The sequence below is a fragment of the Dysidea avara genome, chromosome 9 (genome assembly GCF_963678975.1).
Source record: "Dysidea avara chromosome 9, odDysAvar1.4, whole genome shotgun sequence".
NCBI lineage: Eukaryota > Metazoa > Porifera > Demospongiae > Dictyoceratida > Dysideidae > Dysidea > Dysidea avara.
In genome coordinates this window covers 6,455,654-6,482,699 of record NC_089280.1, presented here as the reverse complement: position 1 = coordinate 6,482,699, position 27,046 = coordinate 6,455,654, and the positions used below count along the sequence as shown (strand labels likewise).

General features: G+C 38.0%; 1 long non-coding RNA gene across 2 annotated transcripts; it reads right to left on the bottom strand.

The window, feature by feature from the left end:
- Positions 1-4,518: 4,518 nt before the first annotated feature.
- Positions 4,519-6,246, bottom strand: LOC136266299 (uncharacterized). Of its 2 annotated transcripts, XR_010706043.1 has the most exons (7): positions 5,811-6,246; positions 5,621-5,701; positions 5,519-5,577; positions 5,132-5,183; positions 4,898-5,070; positions 4,803-4,843; positions 4,519-4,759 (listed from the first exon to the last, which is right to left on the bottom strand). It is a non-coding gene; the product is annotated as an uncharacterized lncRNA (long non-coding RNA). The 2 variants fall into 2 exon arrangements; XR_010706042.1 differs by having other exon boundaries at positions 4,519-4,843.
- Positions 6,247-27,046: the final 20,800 nt, after the last annotated feature.

Sequence of the window (27,046 nt, the reverse complement as noted above, 5' to 3'; positions counted from 1 at the left end):
GCTTGTATGCTTCAGATGCTGAGCAAAATAGAGAAATTTCAAGCAAAATATTAAGTAAAATAGGTAAGAAAAAATTTCTGGAAAGAAAATTGGGTGGAAAAAGCAAAATAGGCTCATCCCTACTCATTATATTGAGTGACATGGAGTTTGTGGATGTGTGATTACAGGTTGAGATAGGTTCAGTGTAGTTGCTAAGTTTTGACTTACTAAACTACATGTATTCTAAAAGTAAAGTAATCAATTGGGCAATGCATGCATGTATATTTTTACCCACCATGTGTCAGCCATTGAGCAAACAATGGAACAACACAAACAAGAGAACTAAATCTAAATTTTAACTTAATATAATCATTTATTGTCCCAATGGAAAAGTCAGTAGGCTTGATGTAGTACAAAATAGTAAACTAAAATTTAAACCCCACAATTACAATTTCTCTGACATTGTACGTAGAAGCATGACAACATTTGAATGAAGTAAGTATATACATGTATTGCTATTAAAACCACTATCAATCATCAGATACTTATGCATAAAACAAACAGGGTGAGTGTTCATTAGTTCTTTTACCTATCAGGTGATCATGAGTGTACCTATAATCATTTATACCTCAACTGCATTGGGGTTTGCTGATATATACACTTGAGCCTGCAGCCTTTGGGCTGTTGGATGTATATATATCAGCAAAGTCCCTTACAGCCATATATAACTATTACACAATGGCGTTTTCCTTCACAGTTGCTGTCAGCCTTCTGTGATCCACTTTTAGATCCACCTATTCCTACAGTGGAAATTCAAAAGGTGCCAAAGAAGAATAAAAAGAAAAGCAAAAAGAAAAAGGATGAACAAACTGAAGAAAATGTGAATTAATGTAGTCATGTGTACATGCACAATGACTGTAGTGTATGTGCACTGCCGTACTGTTGATACGTAGATAAATTAAATTTAGTAGAGCAACTGAGATTCTAAAAAACTGCATATCATTAGAGCAGCTAAACAGCCAAACTATAGTGGCTAACAACACATGTGCTGTGCCAATAAAACAGTACCTTGAAGTAGTATATATATAGGAGTAACAAATCATTAATACTGGGGCTGGGATAATACCAAGTCCACATTAAATGCAGAACACAATATTATAGAAGTTTAGTACCTTGTATAAAAAACCAAGTAAATAGATTCAGTCTAAGTGATAGAAGAATACTTACAGCATGTACAGTGGAACCTCAGTTATCCGAACCCCTTGGGACCAGGAGTTGTACATAGGTCTGAAAAAAATCTGTGTCTATGTAACTGTGTATAAATAACCTTAAAATAGCATAAAGAACATTTTTTAAAAGTTCATTATTATCAAGTACCATAATAGAGCAGTCACTACTCTATACAGCAGTCATATATTTCCGTAGTTCAATCTGGATAAGTGGGGTCCGGAAAACTGAGGTTCTCTACAACAGGACATAGTTTTTTTTAATTTTAGTAATAGTCAGTATTCAACACAATTATTGGGACTAGCCCATATCAAATGAGCAGAAACTGTAAAAGAATGTTGTGCAAATGATTTACACAAACAATGTAAGTAAACATAAGAGGAACTAGAATATGTAAAGAATGGCTGGAGATATATTAACTGTGGGTTGCAGTAGAAAAATGATTACACAAAATTAATGATGTGTTGTATTGTCATATTTGTTAATGTACAACCACTGTAAGAGGGAAAATGTACATATTTTAATTAGAAAATGATTGATATAGTCAGTTATAAAAATAACTGTTACAATTTGTTTTTCTATATTAGTACAAGTGACAACCTCCCCTGGCAGACTGTTACATAAATGATAGTTGAAGGGAAAAAAATGAATCATGCATGGATATATTCTGGTTGGTAATGTGTCTAGTTTAAATGAGTGGCCCCGAATATGGTTAGTGTTATATTCTATTATGGTCCACAAATACACAGAATTATTCACTACATCATTATGACTTAGCTTCAGCTCTTCGCTGTTTAAGTAAGCATAGTTGTTCTGTCATTCTTGAGACAAATGAGTATCTTGACTAGGGACCCACCGATTATGCTCATAATTTTATCTATTATGCTATGCTGCACTGCTCAAAAATTTACCTATTATGCTTAAATTTATGCTCAATACTTACCCATTATGCTCAAATTATGCCCAATTATTTATGCCTCAGTTCTCATGCTCTGCTAATAATTTCCAATTTATGGATAAATAATAAGTGGCTGAAGCACAAACTTATACTTGTCAAAATGCATATCACAGAAAAGTTCGATATACTCTAATAGAACAGTCAGCTATATGATTGTTCTATTAGAGTTACTGACTGTTCTATTAGAGTATATCGATCTTTCTGTGATAGCTATACTATTACACAAATATTCTACCTATTATGCTAGCATTATGCTCAATGCTTTCAGACACCTATTATGCTCATACTTATGCCAGCATAATCAGCGGGTCCCTAATCTTGACAAATAATTTACTAAAATTCTTGCACTCTTCTTTAAACCATTTCTAGTTTCAAAATAATAAGTTTGCTGGATGGAGACAATACAGGTGATCAGAAGCATATTCAAGAATCAAGACACACGGTAGTGTGTCGTGCGGCCCAAGAAGCCGGCGTGCAACACCCGTGAGTATATTGACAGGAAGAAAGAAAACGCAATTTTTGCACCTCCGTAGCTCTGTGCTGCCTTGACGAAACAAGACGATTTTTGCTGTGGACACTCCCTCCAACTTCAGTACTCCACATTCCAGATTTGAGCGAAATCACTTCACGCATTCCGACTTCAAAAATTGGCTTAGTTTCTTTGTTTTTTTTTCCTTCTTTTAAAGTATTTTAGATGGTAAGAATAGAATTATTGGTAAGCAAAGCGATTTGTCACCATTTGTCACCCTTAATCACTCACAGAACTCAACACATTACCATAAAAGTTAGTTTGTAATATACAGGATAGAAAATTGGCCATACCTCAGAAATGCTTAAAGATATTAAGCTGAAATTTTAACACAAGTTATATGACTACCCAGTACCTCATTTAAGCTATAAAACAGAAAATTGACCAATGCGCCAAAAAGGTAGGTTTTCCAAGATCAGGTCACATATATAATTTGTACATTTACTGATAAATTCAGAAATATTTAAAGTAATTAACATCTACTTCATCTTTTCTTCTTCCTGTGGTAAAGAAAAAAAGATAAGTTAAAAACCATAGGCTGGCTTTGGGGTATACAAATACAAAAAGAAGTGAAATCTAATCCAAAACAGCCAAGCTGTAAAAAAACGTGTGTGGCCCTCAAAAAGGCTATGGTGAAAAAAGATGTGAAATCCAAGATGGCGGCCAAGAAATGGCTGTGATGGTAGGTTAATGGTAAAAATTTTAATAACGACAATCAGAGTCAGGTGAATTTTGTGCCAAGACCAAGCGGCACCAAAATTCACCTGAATTGTTGTTATTAAACTTTTTACCATTAACCTACCATCACAGCCATTTCTTGGACGCCACCTTGGATTTCACATCTTTTTTCACCATAGCCTTTTTGAGGGCCTCACACTTTTTTTACAGCTTGGCTGTTTTGGATTAGAACAAGACTCACGGTAGTGAGTCGCGCGGCCAAGAAACTACAAAGCGCACGCCACAATTAAAACGCGAGGCCACTACTATGAGTTATTATGTGTAGGGATGGTTTTGCAATATTAACCCTGAATTGTGCAACCTTTCTCAATAGGTTTATACTGAGTTTGGTGATTTAAAAAAAACTTAGTGTCATCGTTTTCTTGTCGCAACCTCTTAACAAGCGTATTTAGATATAATTTACTCAATTTCTCACCGTGTGTTTCAGCTATCGTCACATTATACCACTCAATACACTCGTGTTTGTACAGTCCATCTGGCACTAACATTATCTGGTACTGGATCGCCTCTACGCGTATTTTCTCCGTTCAAACCTCTAATCCCTACAATAACTTTTAAAGACACGATGTGGACACAAGCCCTAATGTCTGACAAGTAAGTTGTGAAAGCGTGCAGAGCCATTGGTTACTTTAGGAAGGCGTTTTAAGCAGAAATCTTTTTGACTCCATTCAGTGCCACGCCTCGTGCAAACGTTTATAGTCTGCAGATGTCTTATAAGCAAGGTGTGAAAGCGTAGAGAACGTACAGACACTACAGAAGGTATAAGTCATAAGTTAAGACTCCATTTAGTGCCATGCACCGTACAAGAATTACTGATTTTGCAAGTTGTGTAGAATGACCAAACCTCATGTACAGTCACAAACCACATTTCAGACAAAAAGGTGTTGCTATACAGTATGTACAAAATGAAAGCCACGACACAAGCTCCACCTTAATTAGTGCTTTGTGGAAGAGTGAAACTGCCACGGACGTATGAAACTGTCGTGACAGCTACAAACAGAAAATGAGGCGATTCTAATTGCAGATAAGATGGCTGTGAAATCCATGAAATTTTTTGCCTTACAGTAGCTAAACATATATAACAATAGTATTACAACATGTAACAAAAATTTAATAAACATCAAATAGTTAACACCAAAAGTGATGATGATGATGTAAGTGGCAAATGATAAGAGAGCCAGTACTTGGTCAATCCATACACCTTGTCAACAATCCTGAAATTCACTTGATCTCAGTTGCTGTCTGTTCCCAAATTACACACCATGACCATATCTGATTGCTAACGTGTAAACCAGATGGTCTGTAAAAACCGTCAGGCGGGCATTAACCTAAAATCTGGATACTATGAAAATACACAACATTTTAACTGACCTGGGCATTAGTTTGGTCCCATCATAACAGTATGCCTTATCCTGGAAATCCAGGAAACATGAGATAATACAATATTCCTTAGTACATAGACTGACCTGGAATTTTCATGACACCCTTGATAGCACTAGAGTTACATAGACTGAAGTACAGAAGAGAACACACAACTCCGCTGTTAACTGAAATTCTCAACACTCTGATCTTAGCTCCTGCCAGGTTCCAAGTTACATACCATGAACTACTAGTGGGTAAACCGCTATGACCAGATAGCCTGCAAAATTGACAAGCTGGGCATTAAATACAATGCACCTAAAATCTGGGTATGGTAGAACCTCTCTTATCCAGGCAGTCTGGTACATACTACTGTCCATATCTCAGAAATACCTGTAAGTAAGAAATGCATGCTACTAGTGACTACATGCTACTAAATACAAGTAATGTGATTGCTATCAGTGGTGTAGTTTAGTGGGCAGAAGGGGAATTCACTACAGAGCACTCATGGTCACTCCCCTAGGCTGAAAATATGCACTATCACCTAGCAACCAAGTGTTAGTTATTATTAGTAGAACAAACAAGCCACCAAATAGGAAAACAAGCCACCAAATAGGAAAACAAGCCACCAAGTAGGTAAACAGCAACTTGTAAGCTCTCTCCTTGTGTTTCATTTAAACCAAACTTCATTCTGGATAATAGAACTCTGGATAAGTAAGCAGACTCACCTGGAAATCCACAACGTCTTTGATGTCACTACAGTCCACGTACACTTGACAATTGAGAGCTATAAAAGGAACACTAATAAATTCCTCTGTGTGTAAACCAACCTGAATCTTTGATCTTAGTTCCCAAGTTATGTACGCACCATGACCACATTCAACTACTACTATTACTGCTAGTGGGTGATCCTGGAAATTCAGAAAACACCCTTGATGTCACTACAGTCTATGTACTCTTGACTTTAGAATTACAAAAAGAACACACAAGATACTACAATTCCTCTTTATGTAAATTGACCTGCAATTCATGACTCAGTTTCTGTCTGGTTCCAAGTTATATATGTACCATGACCACATCTAATTATTTTAACTGCTACTGCTAGTGGTAAACTGCATGCTATGACCAGAACCAGATTACCTGTAAAAAACCAACAGGTGGGCATTGTATACATTACACCTGAAATCTGTCACTTTTTGCACAAATGATGCTTTTGGGGATTTACAAGTTGGCTGGTTTTAACGGGTGATTACACAGAGACCTGATTAGACAGGTTTCGTTATACATTAATTTAGGTTAGGCCAGTATGCAGTGTAAATGAGTACATACAAACATTACACATGTTACATTTGCCTACTTACTCCACCTCCAGCCAAAGTTCCCAGACTTCTGACGATGTAAGTGGCAAGTGGTACCAGTGAGTTGCCTTATCGACAATCCCGCCATGAGGATTTTGCTGCTACTTAGAACTTTTCAGTGAATTTGTACTGCACACCTCTGAAAAAACCTATCACATAAATGTGGTTACCCAGTGCGTGACAATGTGACACTTTACACGCCAACTTTATCTTTCTTCAGTCATTCCTTGTTCCGTTCCGGTTCTCTTATCCTTCAAGCGGTGTACGTCGCGTTACAATTAGTTTAAAGTACGCCTCACCACTGAAATCCAGTTCAATACCAAAAAATGCTTCTTATTAGTACTACGGCCTTACTTCTCTGTCTCGACTTGGACTGCCATTAAACATTCAATTTTAAACCGCGCATCACGTGTTTCCGCTTGAGGTGCTACAGGGACTTTCCAGGAGACTTCCCCTAAATAGACCACGTGATACTTGAATTATCACAATGCGGTACGTGTACTTTATAGTATTATCACTTGGTATTATTATCTAATCAAAAACAGCCAAGCTGTAAAAAAAGGTGCGGCCCCCAAAAAGGCCATGGTGAAAAAAGATGTGAAATCCAAGGTGGCGGCCAAGAAATGGCTGTGATGGTAGGTTAATGGTTACATTTTAATAACAACAATTCAGGTGAATTTGGTGCCAAGACCAAGCGGCACAAAATTCACCTGAATTGTTGTTATTAAAATGTAACCATTAACCTACCATCACAGCCATTTCTTGGCCGCCACCTTGGATTTCACATCTTTTTCACCATGGCCTTTTTGGGGGCCGCGCCTTTTTTTACAGCTTGGCTGTTTTTGATTAGATATCACTTCTTTTTGTATTTGTATACTGCAAAGCCGGCCTATGGCTGGCTTTGGGGCTTTTTTAACCCATGTGTTATTTTCATTACTAGAGGAAGAAGAAAAGAACTTTAAGAAGAATTTTAGTGCTTCAATTATTTTTGATTTTAATAGTAATTATACAAATTATATACATATATTTATTACATGCCCATTATGCCCCACAGGATATTTTTTTTGCAGTTGATCTCTCTACTGGGTGACTTGAAATGTAGCTGAACTATATACAGGATGGTTTCTTTGTAGCTGAACTCTCTACAAGGTAACCTCTTCTAGCTGGTCTCTCTACAGGGTATTTTGTTTCTAGCTGAACTCTCTACAGGTGATTTGTTTGCAGCTAAACTCTCTACATGGTGGTGTCTTTGTAGCCGAACTCTCTACATGATGGTTTCTTTGTAGCTGAACTCTCTATAAGTTGACTTCGTCTAGCTGAACTCTCTACAGGGTGATTTTTTTGTAGCTGAACTCTCTGCAGGGTGATTTGTTTGCAGCTGAACTGTCTACATGATGGTTTCTTTGTAGCTGAACTGTCTACAAGGTGACTTCGTCCAGCTGATCTCTCTACGGGGTGATTTGTTTCTAGCTGAACTCTCCACAGGTGATTTGTTTGCAGCTAAACTCTCTACATGGTGGTTTCTTTGAAACTGAACTCCCTATATGATGGTTTCTTTGTAGCTGAACTCTCTACAAGGTAACTTCTTCTCTACAGGGTGACTGGTTGTAGTTGAATTCTCTACAAGGTGGTTTGTATGAGGCTGAACTCTCTACATGGCGGTTTCTTTGTAGCTGAACTCTCTACAGAGTGATTTGTTTGCAGCTGAACTCTCTACATGATGGTTTCTTTGTAACTGAACACTCTACAAGGTGACTTCTTCTAGCTGATCTTTCTATAGGGTGAATTGTTGTAGCTGAACTATCTACAAGGTAACTTCTTCTAGCTGATCTCTATACAGGGTGATTTGTTTGTAGTTGAATTCTGTACAGGTGGTTTCTTTGTAGCTGAACTCTGTACATGATGGTTTCTTTGTAGCTGAACTCTTTACAAGGTGACTTCTTCTAGCTGAACTCTCTACGGGGTAATTTCTTTGTAGCTGAACTCTCTATATGATGGTTTCTTTGTAACTGAACTCTCTACAAGGTAACTTCTTCTAGCTGATCTTTCTACTGGGTGATTTGTTTCCAGCTGAACTCTCTACATGGTGGTTTCTTTGTTGCTGAACTCTCTACAAGGTGAATTCTTCTACCTGATCTCTCTACAGGGTAATTTGTTTGTAACTGAACTCTGTACAAGTGCATTTTTGTGGGTGATCTCACTGCAGGTTGATTTGTTTGTAGCTAAACTCACTAAAGGGTGATTTTGCTTGTAGCTGAACTCCTTGCATTGTATCTAGTTTCTAGCTGATCTCTCTACAGGGTGATTTGTTTGTAGCTGATCTCTCTACAAGTTGATTTGTGTGTAGCTGATCTCTCTGCAGGTTGATTAATTTGCAGCCGATCTCTCTACAAGGTAATTTGTTTGTAGCTGAATTGTCTATAAAGTGATTTATTTGTAGCTGATCCCTCTGCAGGTTGATTTGTTTTAGCTGAACTCTCTACAGGGTGATTTACTTGTAGCTGAACTCCTTACATTGTGTGTAGTTTCAAGCTGATCTCTCTACAGGGTGATTTGTTTGTAGCCGATCTCTCTACAAGTTGATTTGTGTGTAGCTGATCTTTCTACAGATTGATTTCTTTGTAGCCGATCTCTCCACAGGGTAATTTGTTTGTAGCTGAACTCTGTACAAGGTGCTTTTTTGTAGGTGATCTCACTGCAGGTTGATTTGTTTGTAGCTGAACTCACTAAAGAGTGATTTGCTTGTAGCTGAACTCCTTACATTGTGTCTAGTTTCTAGCTGATCTCTCTACAGGGTGATTTGTTTGTAGCTGAACTCTCTATAAGGTGATTTGTTTGCAGCTGAACTCTCTACATGGTGGTTTCTTTGTTTCTGAACTCTCTGCAGGGTGTTTTGCTTGTAGCTGAACTCTCTACAGGGTGATTTGTTTCTAGCTTATCTCTCTACAGGTTGATTTGTGTGTAACTGATCTCTCTACAAGCTGATTTGTTTGTAGCTGAAATCTCTGCAAAGTGTTTTGTTTGTAGCTGACCTTTCTTCATGGTGATTTGTTTTTAGCTGATCTCTCTACAGGGTGATTTTTTTGTAGCTGACCTCTCTTCAGGGTGATTTGTTTCTAGCTGATCTCTCTGCAGGATGATTTTTTGTAGCTGACTTCTCTTCAGGGTGATTTATTTTTAGCTGATTGCTCTGCAGGTTGATTTGCTTGTAGATGAACTCTCTACAGTGTAACTTGCTTGTAGCTGAACTCCTTACTTTGTGTCTAGTTTGTAGCTGATCTCTCTACAGGGTGATTTGTTTGTAGCTGAACTCCTTACTTTGTGTCTAGTTTGTAGCTGATCTCTCTACAGGGTGATTTGTTTGTAGCTGATCTCTATACAAGTTGATATGTGTGTAGCTGTTCTCTCTGCAGGGTGATTTGTTTGTAGCCGATCTCTCTACAATGTAATTTGTTTGTAGCTGAACTATCTATAAGGTGATTTGTACATAGCTGATCTCTCTGCAGATTGATTTGTTTTAGCTGAACTCTCTACAGGGTGATTTGTTTCTAGCTTATCTCTCTACAGGTTGATTTGTTTGTTGCTGATCGCTCTAAAGGTTGATTTGTTTGTAGCTGAACTCTCTGCAAAGTGTTTTGTTTGTAGTTGATTTCTCTACAAGGTGATTTTTTGTAGCTGACCTCTCTTCAGGGTGATTTGTTTCTAGCTGATATCTCTACAGGGTGATTTTTTGTAGCTGACCTCTCTTCAGGGTAATTTGTTTCTAGCTGATCGCTCTACAGGTTGGTTTGTTTGTAGCTGAACTCTCTACAGGGTGATTTGCTTGTAGCTGAACTCCTTACATTGTGTCTAGTTTCTAGCTGATGTCTGTACAGGGTGATTTTTTGTAGCTGAACTCTCTACAGGGTAATTTGTTTCTAGCTTATCTCTCTACAGGTAGATTTGTGTTGATTTGTTGCAGCTGAACACCCTGCAAAGTGTTTTGTTTGTAGCTGATCACTCTAAAGGGTAATTTGTTTGTAGCTGAACTCTCTCCACAGTGACTTGTGTGTAGCTGAATTCTGTGTAGCTGAATTCTCTAGAGAGTGACTTAATTGTAGCTGAATTCTCTACACAGTGCATGACTTGTTTATAGCTGAACTTTCTTCAGTGTGACTTGTAATGTTCTGAATCTCTATAGTGGTATATTTGCTTAACTCTCCACATGGTGATTGTCTTCTTGCTGAACTGTCTATAAGATTAACTGTTTGCAGCTGAACTCCCTACAGAATAACTTGTGATGCAATAAAATTCTATAATGGAATAAATAAACTAGCCGAATGCTCTATTAGGGTGACTGTTCTATTAGAGTATCTCGATCTCGCATTTGCTACACGGAGTTGGCTTTCGAATCATAACTCAGTGGTTTGTTATCCGATTCTTCTGTACTACAGCAAGGACTTTCTATGAAGATTATTCCAGCTATACACCGATTTTCAGCTCATTGCTCTAAGTGGTTTGCCTAGTAGGCGTGAAAACTAATACTTTTTTATTCATAAAAAATCGATCGCGTAATTGTGACACAGGTTGGGTTTCGTGTCATATCTCCGTGGTCTTTATCTAGATTCCTTTCAAACCACCAAAAGGCACTCCTACGATGGTTACTCCATCTACAATAGCAATTTTCAACTCATTCCATGAAGCGGTTTACCCTGTAGGCGTGACAACAAATCGATCTTGTTTTACGCGAATAATCGGTCATACCTCCTGAACCATTCATCGGATTTGTACCAAATTTGATGCTAGGATTCGCCGTTGGACTCCCTTTCTGTGTACCAAATTTCAAGGCGATCGGAGTACGCGTTTGCTTGTTATAGCAATTTTTGCAAGTGTGCGAAAAGACGAAGAAGAAAAATGAAGAAAAAAACACGAAAATTTGGCAGCTCGTATCTCAGAAATGGCTATAGCGATTTCCTTCAAATTTGGAATGTAGACTCCCTTGGCTGGCGGGCAACTGTGTAGCAAATTTGGTTCCAATCAGATAAGTGATCACCGAGATACAAAGGTGTGAAAATGACGTTTTCGTTCTTCCTGTCAATATACTCACGGTGTGGCGAGCAGGCTTCTTGGGCCGCCTTGATAAGCTGTTTGTACGCTGCCGGCTAAAATCATTTGTGTGATGGTTTGACCATATGGTTTGACAGCAGTTATTGTGGGACAAAGAATGCGAGAGGAACTGTGCATAGTCAGTAGGAGTAAATCCCACCCTAGCTGTGCCCAGGGCCGCCCACGGGGGGGGGGGGGGGGGGGCAACTGGGGCATTTTGCCCCGGGCCCAAGCCTGAAAGGGGTCCCAGGAGGCTCCATGAAGGGCCTCCTGAATACCTGTTTAAAAGATCGATATACCCTAATAGAGCAGTCATATCTAAATACTCTAATAGAGCAGTCACAGTATTCTTCAGAGGAGCAGTGTAGCAAGCTTATAGATAAGGAGATATGGTTGGTGATGGGTAGTTATTGTCATTGCCAGCAGGTTGTGACATTTTATTATTATTATTATTATTATTATTATTATTTTATTCATTTTTTTATTTTTTTTAGTCTTCACCTTACAACTTGGGTTAAGGGCCCCACTTTAACTCTTTGCCCTGGGCCCCTTAATTTCTCTGGGCGGCCCTGGCTGTGCCTATATATAGGGCATTAACTAGCTTTTTCTTACAGCTACTGTATGTTGCTGATACATCAGGGGCACCAGAGCAAAGGGTAAAGTGATAGCTAAGGTCGCTACTGATGTAGAGGCCAGGATAGTTGCATTCACAAAGATTCCAACACTGATTGCAAGCAAAGGCGGTGGAGGGGGGGGGGGCAGGGGGGCCATGGTCCCCCACTTTTATGGGATACTGTTTGCAAAGAAAGATCGAAATACTCTAATAGAACAGTCAGGAATGGATACTCTAATAGAGTAGTCACAGCATCCAGAGAAGCAGTGTAGCAAGCCACTTAGCTACGTATGTGTAGTTATAAATAAGGAGATATAATTGGCGGAGAGCAGCTATTGTCAGCAGGCTGTGACCTTTTTTTTGGTCTTAAACTTACAGTTGGCCTGGCCCCCTCACTCTTTGGCCTGCTCCACCACCCCTGTTGCAGTGGCGTAGCCAAGGGTGGGCATGGGTGGGCATTTGCCCAACCATCACAGTTTATTGCCCAACCATCACAAGTAGCTTAAAATTCACCCGAGGATTTACAGCAGCACACAAAACCACCCTACTTTGATACTGTAAAGCGTAAACATGTACCTCATTTCTTGAACCATGACTTCAGAAGGGATCGAGATAGATGGTATATCACGTGATCCATTACGCGGAAATCCCTTGGGAAGTCCCTATAAAAGACGCACGTACCACGCTCCTTGGCGCGGTTTAAATTCGAAATTTAAAATGGAGTCATAGCGTGGTACACTACAGTCGTGGTTCTGTATCTCTGAGTCACAGTGAGTGATAATCGTCAGTAGGATTCAGTGTGGATGGTGCTTGCAGCAAAAGATTTCGTTTCAGTGGATTTGTCAAGCGTATTTTTTGATAAGGAAAGTACAATAACGAAGTGTATATTTAGCCGGTACCGGTTTGCAAACACTAACGGATATTGTGCCGGCACTAGTAGGTTGCCCCGAGCATTCAACTTTAGGGCACGCGTCTAGTAGGTTGCCCCGAGCATTCAACTTTAGGGGATGCGAAAAGTAGTTCCTTAGCGTTAGGGGTAGGCTAGGGTTCAGCTTTGGTTTCTTATTCACTCTTGTTATATATAGAAGTCACTTCAGTCGGATGTTTATAACGTAGAAACTAAATAATATGACTAGCTGCAGCACCGGTGGTATAATCGTTACAAACATTGCTTATGAGTACAGATGCCCGGGTTCGAACCCTCCCTTAGACAACTTTTTTTTTCGCTTTCTTAGGTTTTTTGTACAAGTTTTTTTAATGCACGTAACATTCTAATTATTATACCCTCCACTGCCGGCAAAATAGCCGGCAAAACAGTGTAACCGGTACCGGCTCTATATAGCCTGCCTAACAATAATAGCATATGCAAATGGAGCTGGAAATGGAGAAAAGGTCAAGTCATTATAAAGCGTCACGTGCACAAATTGTACTGATTAACCGAGTTGTGGTTTACACCAGATTCATGTAAAATGTACATTGGCTGCTATAAGTCTGGGACGAAGCTTTCTTGGCATGCTGATATTTGTGTTATAGTTCATAAATTAGCGCCCCGGCCTTCATTTGAGACCATGTGGCGTTTAATTGAAAAAGTATTTCATATCGCTGTGGTGGTTGGTCTGTAAACTATACTGCCAGTTGATTGTGGTAAATATGTGATGAACTGTTTACATTGTTGGTTGTTGTAGGTTCAGCAGTTTGATGTCACGTGATACTCAGCTACGGCGATCGTCGGTGGATGCCTGCCCTACAAGTTTAATACATATCAAACAATTAAGCGACTTAAAAAAAATTTTTTTCGTTTACAAGATACACGCGTCTACACTGCAAGCAGGTTTTCAAGGCTCTGTCATGGAGCGTCAGATAACTTTTAAACCTTCCCCCGTTCTAGCAGGAATGGCCAAGATGACATCTACTTTCACGTAAAACGCAACAGCTTAATACGGCCTTTTTCATGGTACAAAGTAGGGGGTTTAACATTACACATAAAACCATTGGCAATGAAAATATTGGCTCACCCCAACAATCCAGGCGCGAACTTTTTAACTAATCCCCGTCATACAAGGCTAGATCACTCCTTGCTTGAATACTTCAGCTAGTTATACCGTTCGTGACGAACGTTATACATGATACAAATAATTTTATAGAAATCACCATCTCAATCCAATAGTCGCATACCCCGGCTGAGCACTAATTATTAGTGAAGCGCGCGCTATATTGCGTGGGCGAGTTGCAATGGAGTAGCATTCCTTTCGTAAATGTTTAATTCATCAACTTTTCAATGGTCAATAGCCATTGTACATGTAATCAAATAAATATTAATTTTTTAAAAAAATTGTCAATATAAAACTTTCAAGTTAGCTGTTTGCAGATCTCCAGAATGTAAACCTTAGCTGTTTGCAGATCTCCAGAATGTAAACCTGTGGAAAAAACGGTCACATTTTAATTGGTGAATTTTAAAAAATCTTTATCACGCACGCACGCACGCACGCACGCACGCGCACGCACACACACACACCCACACACACCCACACTCACTCACACACACACACACACACTCACACACACACACACACACTCACACACACACACACACACACACTACACTACACTACACTACACTACACTACACTACACTACACTACACTACACTACACTACACTACACTACACTACACTACACTACACTACACTACACTACACTACACTACACTACACTACACTACACTACACTACACTACACTACACTACACTACACTACACTACACTACACTACACTACACTACACTACACTACACTACACTACACTACACTACACTACACTACACTACACTACACTACACTACACTACACTACACTACACTACACTACACTACACTACACTACACTACACTACACTACACTACACTACACTACACTACACTACACTACACTACACTACACTACACTACACTACACTACACTACACTACACTACACTACACTACACTACACTACACTACACTACACTACACTACACTACACTACACTACACTACACTACACTACACTACACTACACTACACTACACTACACTACACTACACTACACTACACTACACTACACTACACTACACTACACTACACTACACTACACTACACTACACTACACTACACTACACTACACTACACTACACTACACTACACTACACTACACTACACTACACTACACTACACTACACTACACTACACTACACTACACTACACTACACTACACTACACTACACTACACTACACTACACTACACTACACTACACTACACTACACTACACTACACTACACTACACTACACTACACTACACTACACTACACTACATATTCACATAAAAATAAAACACTACAAGGTATTGTAAGGGTTGTTTACATTAGTTAATTTTGTGGTCCACCACATATAGAAACAAGGGAAATGTGTATCTGTGATCAAGAATTTAATTTATATTCTAATATCATTATTAGATGGTCAGACTACCTTTGTCAACTAGTGACTTTTGGTAAAAAGCAAGGGGTAGCCAATTCCTTGGGACTCTTGTACACTATGTGAGAAATCCAATCAGAAATACACAAATATTTTAGAAACCAAATCCTAAATCCAAAATCACGTAAAAATAATGGAGAAAGTGAGTTTAACAAAGTAGACAATGATCGATCACGAATACCTAAAACAAGATGTAGATCAACAACTGTACAGGTAGTTACTAGTTAGCAATCTCACTAAATGCTTTTAGAATACATAAAGATTGGGACTCTCGTACACACCATTTGGGTGCTTTGCGTGGGCGTTGGCAACCCTTCCGGTACACCATTTCGATGTTTTGCATGGGCGTTGACTACCCCTCGAAAAAACAAAAACAAAAAGACTATACAGAAGATGAGCCCTGCACAGCTACGTGGGTTTCTTAGTACAAAGCATACACTCACCTTATTTGCACAGTGCCCAATCGTCATCATGGACGCTTCCACCTCCCACCGTGCACTAAAGTAATAGAAACATCATTAAAATAATAATATAAGCATTAATATTATTATAGCATAACACAGCAGCTCAATATTACAGCATGATAAACAAACCAAAGTATTTATACAGAAAATTACGTCCTAGACATTTAATCGTCTTTGAGCAAGGCCATTTTAACGAAGGTGCAAATTGTGCGTGGGCGGGTGATTCATTACATTCTGATCGCTGTTTATAACTATCACTGGCAAACTAATGTATATACAATATCAAAGAACGTATATATTTAAACAGTTGCATGATACTTATAGACTGTTTTTTCACTGTCAGCCACTTCTTGTGCGTGGGCGACCCACCACCCCTCCCCTCCGCACCCTCCCACCCCTCCCCTCCGCACCCTCCCACCCCCTATATGATATACGTGCTATACAGGTGAGCATATAAAAGTTGCTAAAATTAACAGGTTTCTGTAGAATCAGTTTTTTAAAAATAATTCTAATTGAACAAACATGTACATTTTCATACTATAGCTAAATGACATTAAAATATATTGAATTGTTCTGATATGATAGATAGCATATAGCTAGTAAATGTATGCATGCATGCAAGCAGCATTTATTTACACTATAGTATAGGTAGCTGTAGGCCTTGTGTGCATACACTTTTTTATATTCTATGATAATGTCTCACATGAAAGTGAGCGTGTTTCTTGTGTGTGTAATTAAGTTGATGTTATGCCCAACCATCAAATATTGGCTGGCTACGCCCCTGCCCTGTTGCAAGCTCACCTTGATGTTTATCCTTTTCTCCTTAACTCTTAAAATGTGGAACAGTTTACCAGTTACAGTTATTGAAGCAACAAAATTAATGTAGAAGATTTTAAGTAGTGAGTATTGAAATATTTTTGTATTAACCTAGCTGTTGTATAAATTTTGTGTAATTGTTTGTATCTGTGCATATAGATACTCCATTTTGAGAGGTTTGCACAGTATTTGATATAAATATATATAAACATGCAATGATGGTAAGGTGGCTTATTATTCTGCTGAATGGGCACGGGAATCTGCATGCATGGGGCATGTTCCCTCAGCAATGCATAAGTACTGCAACTTTTAGTTTTAAGTAGATTGCTAGTTTGAAAGTTTGTTTGATTTCGGTGGGTGTGGTCTCATGCACTGATTGCATATACTGAACTCTGATGTGCAGTACAGCCAGTACTGTTTCCATCTCCCCAGGTCTTGATGATTGATCATGAGTTCTCTAATCCTTTCTCTGCTACTCCAATCCTGAAGCTGTGACCGCAATGTTACAAATGGTTATATGAAAATAATTAATTTTTAATGACTCTATAGTAAAAATAAATATTATTTTAGCTATCATTCAAGTTGTGTATCCATGCAATCTATATTATTACATTTGTTTGCTTGATATAATATACATCCAAGTACTATGAGAAATGTGCATGAAGTAGTTCTATAGCTAAGTTTTATTGCTGAATTATCTGACGCCTTATTGCTTTACCTTCAGCCTCCACATCTTCTATAATGTGACCTAGAAAATCCACAAGCCTTCATAATTGTGAATCCAGCAACACAAAATAAGAACACCATGAACTATATAGACACCCATGACTTGCTAATTATGCTAGCTTAATTTTGAGCATGCATAAGGTGCCTGAAGTATGATTAATTTACTACAGATGTGTCACAATATTAAATGAATGTCACAATAAAGATAAATCTACTCTAATAGAACAGTCAAAAACTAGCTGTGTAGTAACTTTGAACTGTTTGATTAAGCACTTGACAATTATACAAACATTTGAGCATAAGGTGTCTGAAGCATTATCACACACAGATATGAGATATTGTAAATACTGTAGTAAAAGAATATCACATTCTAAAGATAGATCTACTCTATAGAAAAGTCCGTACAATTCAAATTCATATTTCTGGTGTAATAAAACAGTCAATAGTTATTCATGCCTTTTATAACACTGTAAAAAAAGATGAAAATAATCAACAGGTGCTTCCCAAGATATTTTTAATTATACATTTTACTTGCTCATTTCCAAATATCAATTTGTACCAATTTGCTGTTCCATCAGTGAGCCTATCACTGACAAAATGAGTGATATCCACCCCAAAAACACCTTTGCTGTAAAAAAAAGGTGCGTCCATGAAACTACAAGTACTTGTAAAACAGCTCAGTAATTATAGAGAAAGACCTCATGAGAGTAAAAACAACTGGCAACTCAAAGAGCTGATATCTGGAGCGGCCAAGAATAAATCTTATCATACAACTAGCTGCCATGCATTGGCTGTAAAATAGGTGCACCCATCAAAGTGAAAGTAACTGGCAACTGAAACAGCTGATATCTGAAGCAGCCAAGAATGAATGTTGACATACAATCAATTGTAATTAACAAAAATTTAAGCTGTGTTCTATATTTCACTGTATATAGCTGCATCCTAAATTAATTTCTTTTAGCTCTAATTGGCTGGTAATTTGGCCACCTTTTTTGCTCTGTACACTATTATAAAAGGCGGCCAAATTACCAGCCAATTAGAGCTAAAAGAAATTAATTTAGGATGCAGCTATATACAGTGAATATAGAACACAGCTGAATGATAAAAGTTCAATGTTAAATTTTTGTTAATTGCAATTGATTGTATGTCAACATTCATTCTTGGCTGCTTCAGATATCAGCTGTTTCAGTTGCCAGTTACTTTCACTTTGATGGGTGCACCTATTTTACAGCCAATGCGTGGCAGCTAGTTGTATGATAAGATTTATTCTTGGCCGCTCCAGATATCAGCTCTTTGAGTTGTCAGTTGTTTTTACTCTCATTAGGTCTTTCTCTATAATTACTGAGCTGTTTTACAAGTACTTGTAGTTTCATGGACGCGCCTTTGTTTACAGCAAAGGTGTTTTTGGGGTGGATATATATATACACACATACAAATAGGATAGAGTCTTCGCTACAGCTGAAAGAAAACACACACAACATTTCTACAAGGTGGACTACGAACTAGCAGGAGTACATTGACACCCATGCAGTTGCTGTTTCAAAAGGGAAACAAGAGTTGAAGAGGATCACCAAGGATGCCAGAGAACGATGGCTTCTCCTCAGACTGAAGTCAAAATATGCTGGTTAGAAGTTACAGTTTAATTTCCATTGGTATTATTGTTTTGTATATATATGCATAGATGGACAGAAGATAGCCATTCATTTATAACGGTGAATTAGTGTTGTCAGTAGACAACTAAAGTCCAATTTGGCAAAATATACCAAAGGCTTAACCCAGCCGCAACAACTTACATGGAGCTATGCCACCGATTTAAGTAATGACTTGCACAAGGGAAGTCTCTTTACGTGTGCTGATATTCCATCATCAATAAAAGTACAAGCACACAACAATATCAGAATGCATTCAGAGCACAGGAGGAGATTATCAGGCTTAAGCTTGAAATAGAATCCTGTGTGAACAACTGCATCAGGAGATACCACACAGTAGATAGCGGATTAAAGAACTAGAGGCTACTTGTGTAGATGTCAACAACTTTACAAAAGGCTCTCTGTGTCTTCTTAAAAGATGTCTTAAGAAATGTTCTAAACAAATAAAGTCATTTCAGTGTTTTCTGAAGCACACATCATTGCCTTAGTTAGAAGACATCCTTCCATCCTTAATAAATGAGGAACAGATGAGTGAATTTGACTCGGGTTATTCTGAAGAGAATGAAGAGGAAACCTACCTTCACTTGGCTATCTTTAATAATTCTGATGACGATGATGATGATGATGGTGATAATGATGAGTTCATTAATGGTATGTACAAACTACAGTAAATGACCACTTTGTAATGCATTGGTTTGGAAAATATTACTTATATATGTTAATAGTACCATGTAACATTAATACATTTGTTATATAATTTATATCCCCAAATTCTACGAAAGATTATCTGGTAGTTATGAAGCTTCTGATATTAATATTCTGTGTGAGAGATTAGCATGTTGTAGTGTGTGTATACATGTATGCTATTATACATAAACTGTAGCAACAGACAGTTTGTTGCGTCAACTTCATTCAGGTAAGTTCACGTCAACTTCAGTGTGCTTATTTATGCACATAATTGTTTGTGTTTAGCTGTTGGACTTATTAATAGTGTGTCCTTACCAATAGAAATGACAACGTCAGGTTAGTTACTTTCAGAGATCTCATTAATTTTGTGTATACCATTTGTTTGTGATTAGCTGTGAGACCTGTAGCCTCATTACCATTGGTAAGAACAATGTCAGGTGAGTTCCTTTCAGAGTTCTCATTTGTGTATATCTTTTGTTTGTGTTTAGCTGTGAGACCTGTAGCCTCATTACCATTGGTAACAACAACATCAGGTTAGTTCCTTTCAGAGTTCTCAATTGTGTGTACCATTTGTTTAGCAATGAGACCTGTAGCCTCGTTACCATTGGTAACAACAACGTCAGGTTAGTTCCTTTCAGAGTTCTCATTTGTGTATACCATTTGTTTGTGTTTAGCTGTGAGACCTGTAGCTTTGTTACCATTGGTAACAGCAACTTCAGGTTAGTAGTGATAATGTTCCACAAGCACATCATTTTTTTATTTTGCACATTTGTAGCACCCATTAGTTCACTGGATTCTTTAACTCCATGTCCAAACCAAGTTGACAAAACAGGTGTGCACACTCATATTATGCTATACTCTGTAGTGCTACCAAATGTTGAATATGATAGCATTAGTCACTCCATCATGTGATGATGAAGATTTTTCTGATGAAGGATGGTAAGTGGAGGAGTGGAGAGCAGAAAGTTATCATCAGGATTGCTTTTTAGAAGAACAACAGAAAAAGTTACAGGTTGTAAATCGTGTTGTGCTAGAAGTGTTGTTTATGTGAATGTTATAGAATGCAAATGACGAGGAGTTCCTGAATACTATTATTAGTGCCGATGATCTCAGAATATTGAAGCTGATAAAAGAGACACCAAGTAAGAAGTGGAACAACATAAGGGCACTGTTAGATACACTGTGTGTGCCTTATATAGGAAACCAAGGTGCTCCAAAAGTAAGTTACCTAACCTACACAAAGCCAGTATTGTGGGATATGATAAGATCTGCAAAAGAGAGCATTCATTATGACTCTGGACCATTCTTCCGCATAAGAAGGAAATGACTATGCACACATTATATTGTATTTTGTGAATGGATTCATGTATAACAGGTTTTTGATGATTCACATTTGCTACTGAAGTGGAACTATCTATTTGAAGTAGTCAACTTTTTTTATTTTCAGGGTACGTAAATTTGGAATTCACTAAATCCCACACTTTATAAAGCAAGGAAACTGGGAGATTTTAAATTTATATATAAGTCATGTTTAAGTATGTAATTGTGTGTATTTAATTATGTGTATTTAATAACTGTATGTTTGTCAGGGCACTGCTGAAAAGCAGTATTTTTATACTGAGCAGTATTCCCTTTGAAAAAAAACAACTTTAACATAGTACAGATATTTAACATTACTTTTAAGTTTTGCTGTGATTGTACAAGGTGTCATGAGGGTATTTTGAAGCAATGGATATGGAACCTGAAACAGAAAGTTGGGTGGTTGTACAGCTCCGTGATGCTGGACAATGACCTGTGCTGTAAATTCCCTTTCATTTTAGCCAGTTCTGGGGTCTGAATAGCCCATAACTTGGCCTAATTCATCCCAACACGTTTCTTTTCAATTTTTGAACACCATCTTGCCTGCCTTCCAGGGCCCCTGCGTCCCACCCTTGTGGAGCTCGCCTGATACAGACAACCTCGGTTTAAAAACTATCTAAAATGGCGGGAAACTTAGCTGTTGGCTACTTCTTCAGTGGATGATCAGGAAGGTAAGAAATTGTTGTGAAACGTGTGAAAATTTGGTATGTGTAGCTACCACCATTGGCCAGCTACAACACTTTGAATATTTAAAACCGATGTTTCTCGATACTTTTAAATGGGCGATAAGACCGGTTTTCCCAGAGACAGTCACATACAACTATAGATTTATAGCTAGGTACACCAGTACAGCAACTTACCATTTTCAGCCATGAAACTAGGCCTGAGCCTATTATGCTCAACATTTTACCTATTATTCTTTCCAGAATTTCCCAAAAAAAATCTCCTATTTTTCTTTTTGTTATTCTTGTATCCAGCCTATTATTCTATAATTATTCTCATTCAGTATATATCTGTGGCTAGTCGCTTAGTTTTCAAGATGCTGCTATAAGAAATTTTGTCTGAATTATAATAGCCATATATGAAGCATTCCACCTTACACATTAGTTTTCTATCCATAATAGTAACAGCAGACTTAGAATAGCTATCTACAGTAATAATTCAAGTGTATTTAATTATTAGTGTATTACAATAATATGCTGCAACTACTGTATAGCTACTAATGCTCAAAGACTTGAAGGAGATACACTGGTATAAGATTTACAAGTTTCAAAATTGCAGATAATCATGCAGTTAAATCCCTGATGCTGGCTGCAGATTGGTAACACGGAATGATCTGACTGCTTTATTAGAGTATTTGAGCATTCTATTAGTAGAGATTTCCAACTAAATTAAATAATTAACATTCCATGCATTCATTGGTATGACAAATATTGTGCTATTTTTCAGGGTTATTTTAGTGCAAACTCCATCCCAATTGGTGGTTCCTATCAAAAGATATGAGCAAAAGAAGTTGACAGTGTGATGATTTTTGCGTACAGTATTTTCAATGTTTTTACATGTATCGCATGGCACCAAACACAATATTCAAAGTATCATAACTCTAGATAGGAAACTAATAATGACATGAACTTTTCACCACATAACTGTTTAATGACACACAGCACATGAGCTAGGTAAAAACCTCTCAAGAGTGACCACTTCTTTGTAGACTGACCACTCAGAATATTACATGAATAAAGCAAGTGATTCACAAATAAAACTCTGTGTATTATGTAATACTAAGTATACACAGGTACCTAATGCATTTTTAGGGATAACTAACTAGAAAAATCAGTAATATTATATAACATGGTAAGTAATGGCATCAAAAGTCACAATTAACAAATATTTCAGAAACATGATGATCAGATAACAAAATGTAAGACCAATATTATTATTAAAATTGGTTTGTTTGGACGCTGTTCAGCTTTATTTGTCACATTATAAGCACTACATATAATAATTATTATATGACATCACTACTACAAAGAGAAATTATTAATAGTTTCTGACTTAAATTACAATCACTGAAGCTGCTATAAAATGGATCAAAACAGCACTAAATACACCAGAAAATAACATCAGGTAAATGTGAAGCCATGTAAGGTTGGTATCACATGCCAGTCTCCACTTTTGAAAAGATTATGCTCGACCTTCAACCTTATATTGTAATTCCGCGCAAGACAAAAAAGCACTCACCTTCAAACTATACTTGCATTGATGCAGAGGGATGCCTTAAATTACAATCAATGAAGCTGCTATAAAATGGATCAAAACAGCAGTAAATACACCAGAAAATAACATCTAGTAAGTGTGAAGCCAAGTAAGGTTGATATCACATGCCAGTCTCCACTTTTGAAAAGATTATGCTCAATCTTGAACCTTATATTGTAATTCCATGCAAGACAACAAAGTGCTAACCTTCAAACTATACTTGCATCGATGCAGAGGGATGCTTTGAAACCCAGGGTAATTGTAATGCTGAATTGTGAACAGTGTTAGATGGTGATTTACCTTTAAAAGGACCATATTTTCATCGTAATCCAACGTCAATCGTCCTCCAATCAAAAAACACATGGAGAAATCGAAATCAGCATATACGGTTTTCCCAGGAACACTTTCTCAGTCCTCATTTGCCACAGATTCACGCGGAAACACTTGGAAACTTTGGCTATCACCGGTGCCATATTCTTCCAATTAGAATTACGTACGTAATTGTTTGAATGGGATTCCTATGGGGATTTTTATTTCTCAAACTTTGATTTGACGTATTTCAATATATACTGCATTGATTTTAATCCAGTGAAGCACATTACGAAGTACGAAGCACTGACTACCATTAACTGGAATGGCAGCTTGTGAAACATTTATTGAAGGTGTGTAATTTAAGTAGCAAAAATATGTGTAAAAAATTGGTTGGTTGGAAATTGCTACTATTAGAGTATCAAGACACACTGTAGTGTGTCGTGCGGCCCAAGAAGCCGGCGCGAAACCCCGTGAGTATATTGACAGGAAGAAACAAAACGCAATTTTCGCACCTCCGTAGCTCTGTGCTGCCTAGATGAAACAAGACACATTTTGCTGTGTAGATTCCCTCCAACTTCAGTACTCCACATTCCAAATTTGAGCGAAATCGCTTCAGGCATCCCTGAGATATGCGACTTCAAAAATTGGCTTAGTTTCTTCGTTTTTTTTTCTTCTTATTTTTCTTCCTCTTTTCGCACACTTACAAAAATTGCTATAAAACGCGAACGCGTTATCCGATTGCCTTGAAATTTGGCACACAGAAGGGGGTATAAAGGCGCATCTCGGTACCAACTTTGGCTGGAATACCATAAACAGGCAAAGAGTTATGAGCGATTATGCACGAAAAATAATACCAAAATGTTGTCACGCCTACAGGGTAAACCGCGTATGGGAAGAAGCTGAAAATCGGTGGGTGAATAGGTTAACTATTGAACCTCAAACCTTTTGTGGTTTGAAAGAAATCGAGCTAAAAACCAGGAAGATACAGCGAAACAATCAACAGTGTGTAACAATTACGCAATCGAGATTAGCTAATTTTTTATTATTTTATTATTATTATTATTATTATGCTTGCCACGCCTACCAGATAAACCACTTGGGGTAATGCTTTGAAAATCGCTGTACAGATGGAGTTATCATCTTAGAAAGGCTTTTCAATGGTGTAGAAGAATCAGACTTAAAGCCACGGAGTTATAACACGAAATCCAACTTGGTGTAGCAAGTGCGAGATCGAGATACTCTAATAGAGCAGTCATCCTAATAGAGCAGTCACCCTGAACAGAATTCAAGAGATCAGTTAGAAATAAGTAACCTGTATAGAGATCAGCTACAAACAAATCACCCTGTAGAGAGTTCAGCTACAAACAATTCACCCTGTTCAGACATCAGTTAGAAGAAGTTTTCATGTAGATAGTTCAGGTACAAACAAATCACCCTGTAGAAAGATCAGCTATAGAAGAAATCACCTTGTAGAGAGTTCAGCTACAAAGAAACTATCATGTAGAGAGTTCAACTACAAACAAATCACCCTGTAGAAAGATCAGCTATAGAAGAAATCACCTTGTAGAGAGTTCAGCTACAAAGAAACTATCATGTAGAGAGTTCAACTACAAACAAATCACCCTGTAGAAAGATCAGCTATAGAAGAAATCACCTTGTAGAGAGTTCAGCTACAAAGAAACCATCATGTAGAGAGTTCAGCTACAAACAAATCGGCCTGTAGAGAGATCAGCTAGAAGAAATTACCTTGTAGAGAGTTCAGCTAAAAAGAAACCATCAGGTAGAGAGTTCAGCTACAAACAAATCGGCCTGTAGAGAGATCAGCTAGAAGAAATTACCTTGTAGAGAGTTCAGCTAAAAGAAACCATCATGTAGAGAGTTCAGCTGCAAACAAATCACCTGTAGAGAGTTAAGCTACAAACAAATCTCCCTGTAGAGAGATCAGCTAGAAGAAGTCACCTTGCAGGGAGTTCAGTTACAAAGAAATAAACCATGTAGAGAGTTCAGCTGCAAACAAATCACCTGTAGAGAGTTCAGCTAGAAACAAGTCACGCTGTAGAGAGATCAGCTAGAAACAAGTCACCTTGTAGAGAGTTCAGCTAGAAGAAGTCACATTGTAGAGCTACAAAGAAACTACCATGTAGAGTTCAGCTGCAAACAAATCACCCTGTAGAGAACTCAGCTACAAACAAATCGCCCTGTAGAAAGATTAGCTAGAAGAAGTTACCTTATAGGGAGTTCAGCTATGAACAAATCACCCTGTAGAGAGTTCAGCTACAAACAAATCACCCTGTAGAGAGTTCAGTTACAAAGAAACCACCATGTAGAGAGTTCAGCTGCAAAAAAAATCAATCACTATGTTGAGAGTTCAGCTAGAAGAAGTCACCTTGTAGAGAGTTAAGGTGCAAATAAATCACCCTGTAGAGAATTCAGCTACAAACAAATCACCCTGTAGAAAGATCAGCTAGAAGAAGTTACCTTGTAGAGTGTTCAGCTACAAAGAAACCACCATGTAGAGAGTTCAGCTGCAAACAAATCACCTGTAGAGAGTTCAGCTACAAACAAGTCACCCTGTAGAGAGATCAGCTAAAAACAAGTCACCCTGTAGAGAGTTCAGCTAGAAGAAGTCACATTGTAGAGAGTTCAGCTACAAAGAAACTACCACGTAGAGAGTTCAGCTGCAAACAAATCATCCTGTAGAGAGTTCAGCTAGAAGAAGTCACCTTTTAGAGAGTTCAGCTACAAAGCAACCACCATGTAAAGAGTTCAGCTGCAAAAAACTCAATCACCTTGTAGAAAGATTGGCTAGAAGAAGTTACCTTGTAGAGAGTTCAGCTACAAAGAAACCACCATGTAGAGAGTTCAGCTGCAAACAAATCACCTGTAGAGAGTTCAGCTAGAAACAAGTCACCCTGTAGAGAGTTCAGCTAGAAGAAGTCACATTGTAGAGAGTTCAGCTACAATGAAACTCCCATGTAGAGAGTTCAGCTGCAAACAAATCACCCTGTAGAGAACTCAGCTACAAACAAATATGCAGTGTAAAAAGATCAGCTAGAAGAAGTTACCTTGTAGAGAGTTCAGCTACAACGAAACCACCATGTAGAGAGTTCAGCTACAAACAAATCACCTGTAGAGAGTTCAGCTACAAACAAATCACCCTGTAGAGAGATCAGCTAGAAGAAGTCACCTTGTAGAGAGTTCAGCTATAAAGAAACTACCATGTAGACAATTCAGCTGCAAACAAACACCCTGTAGAGAACTCAGCTACAAACAAATCACCCTGTAGAAAGATCAGCTAGAAGAAGTTACCTTGTAGGGATTTCAGCTACAAACAAATCACCCTGTAGAGAGTTCAGCTACAAAGAAACCATTCTGTAAAGAGCTCAGCTGCAAACAAATCACTTGTACAGAATTCAGCTACAAA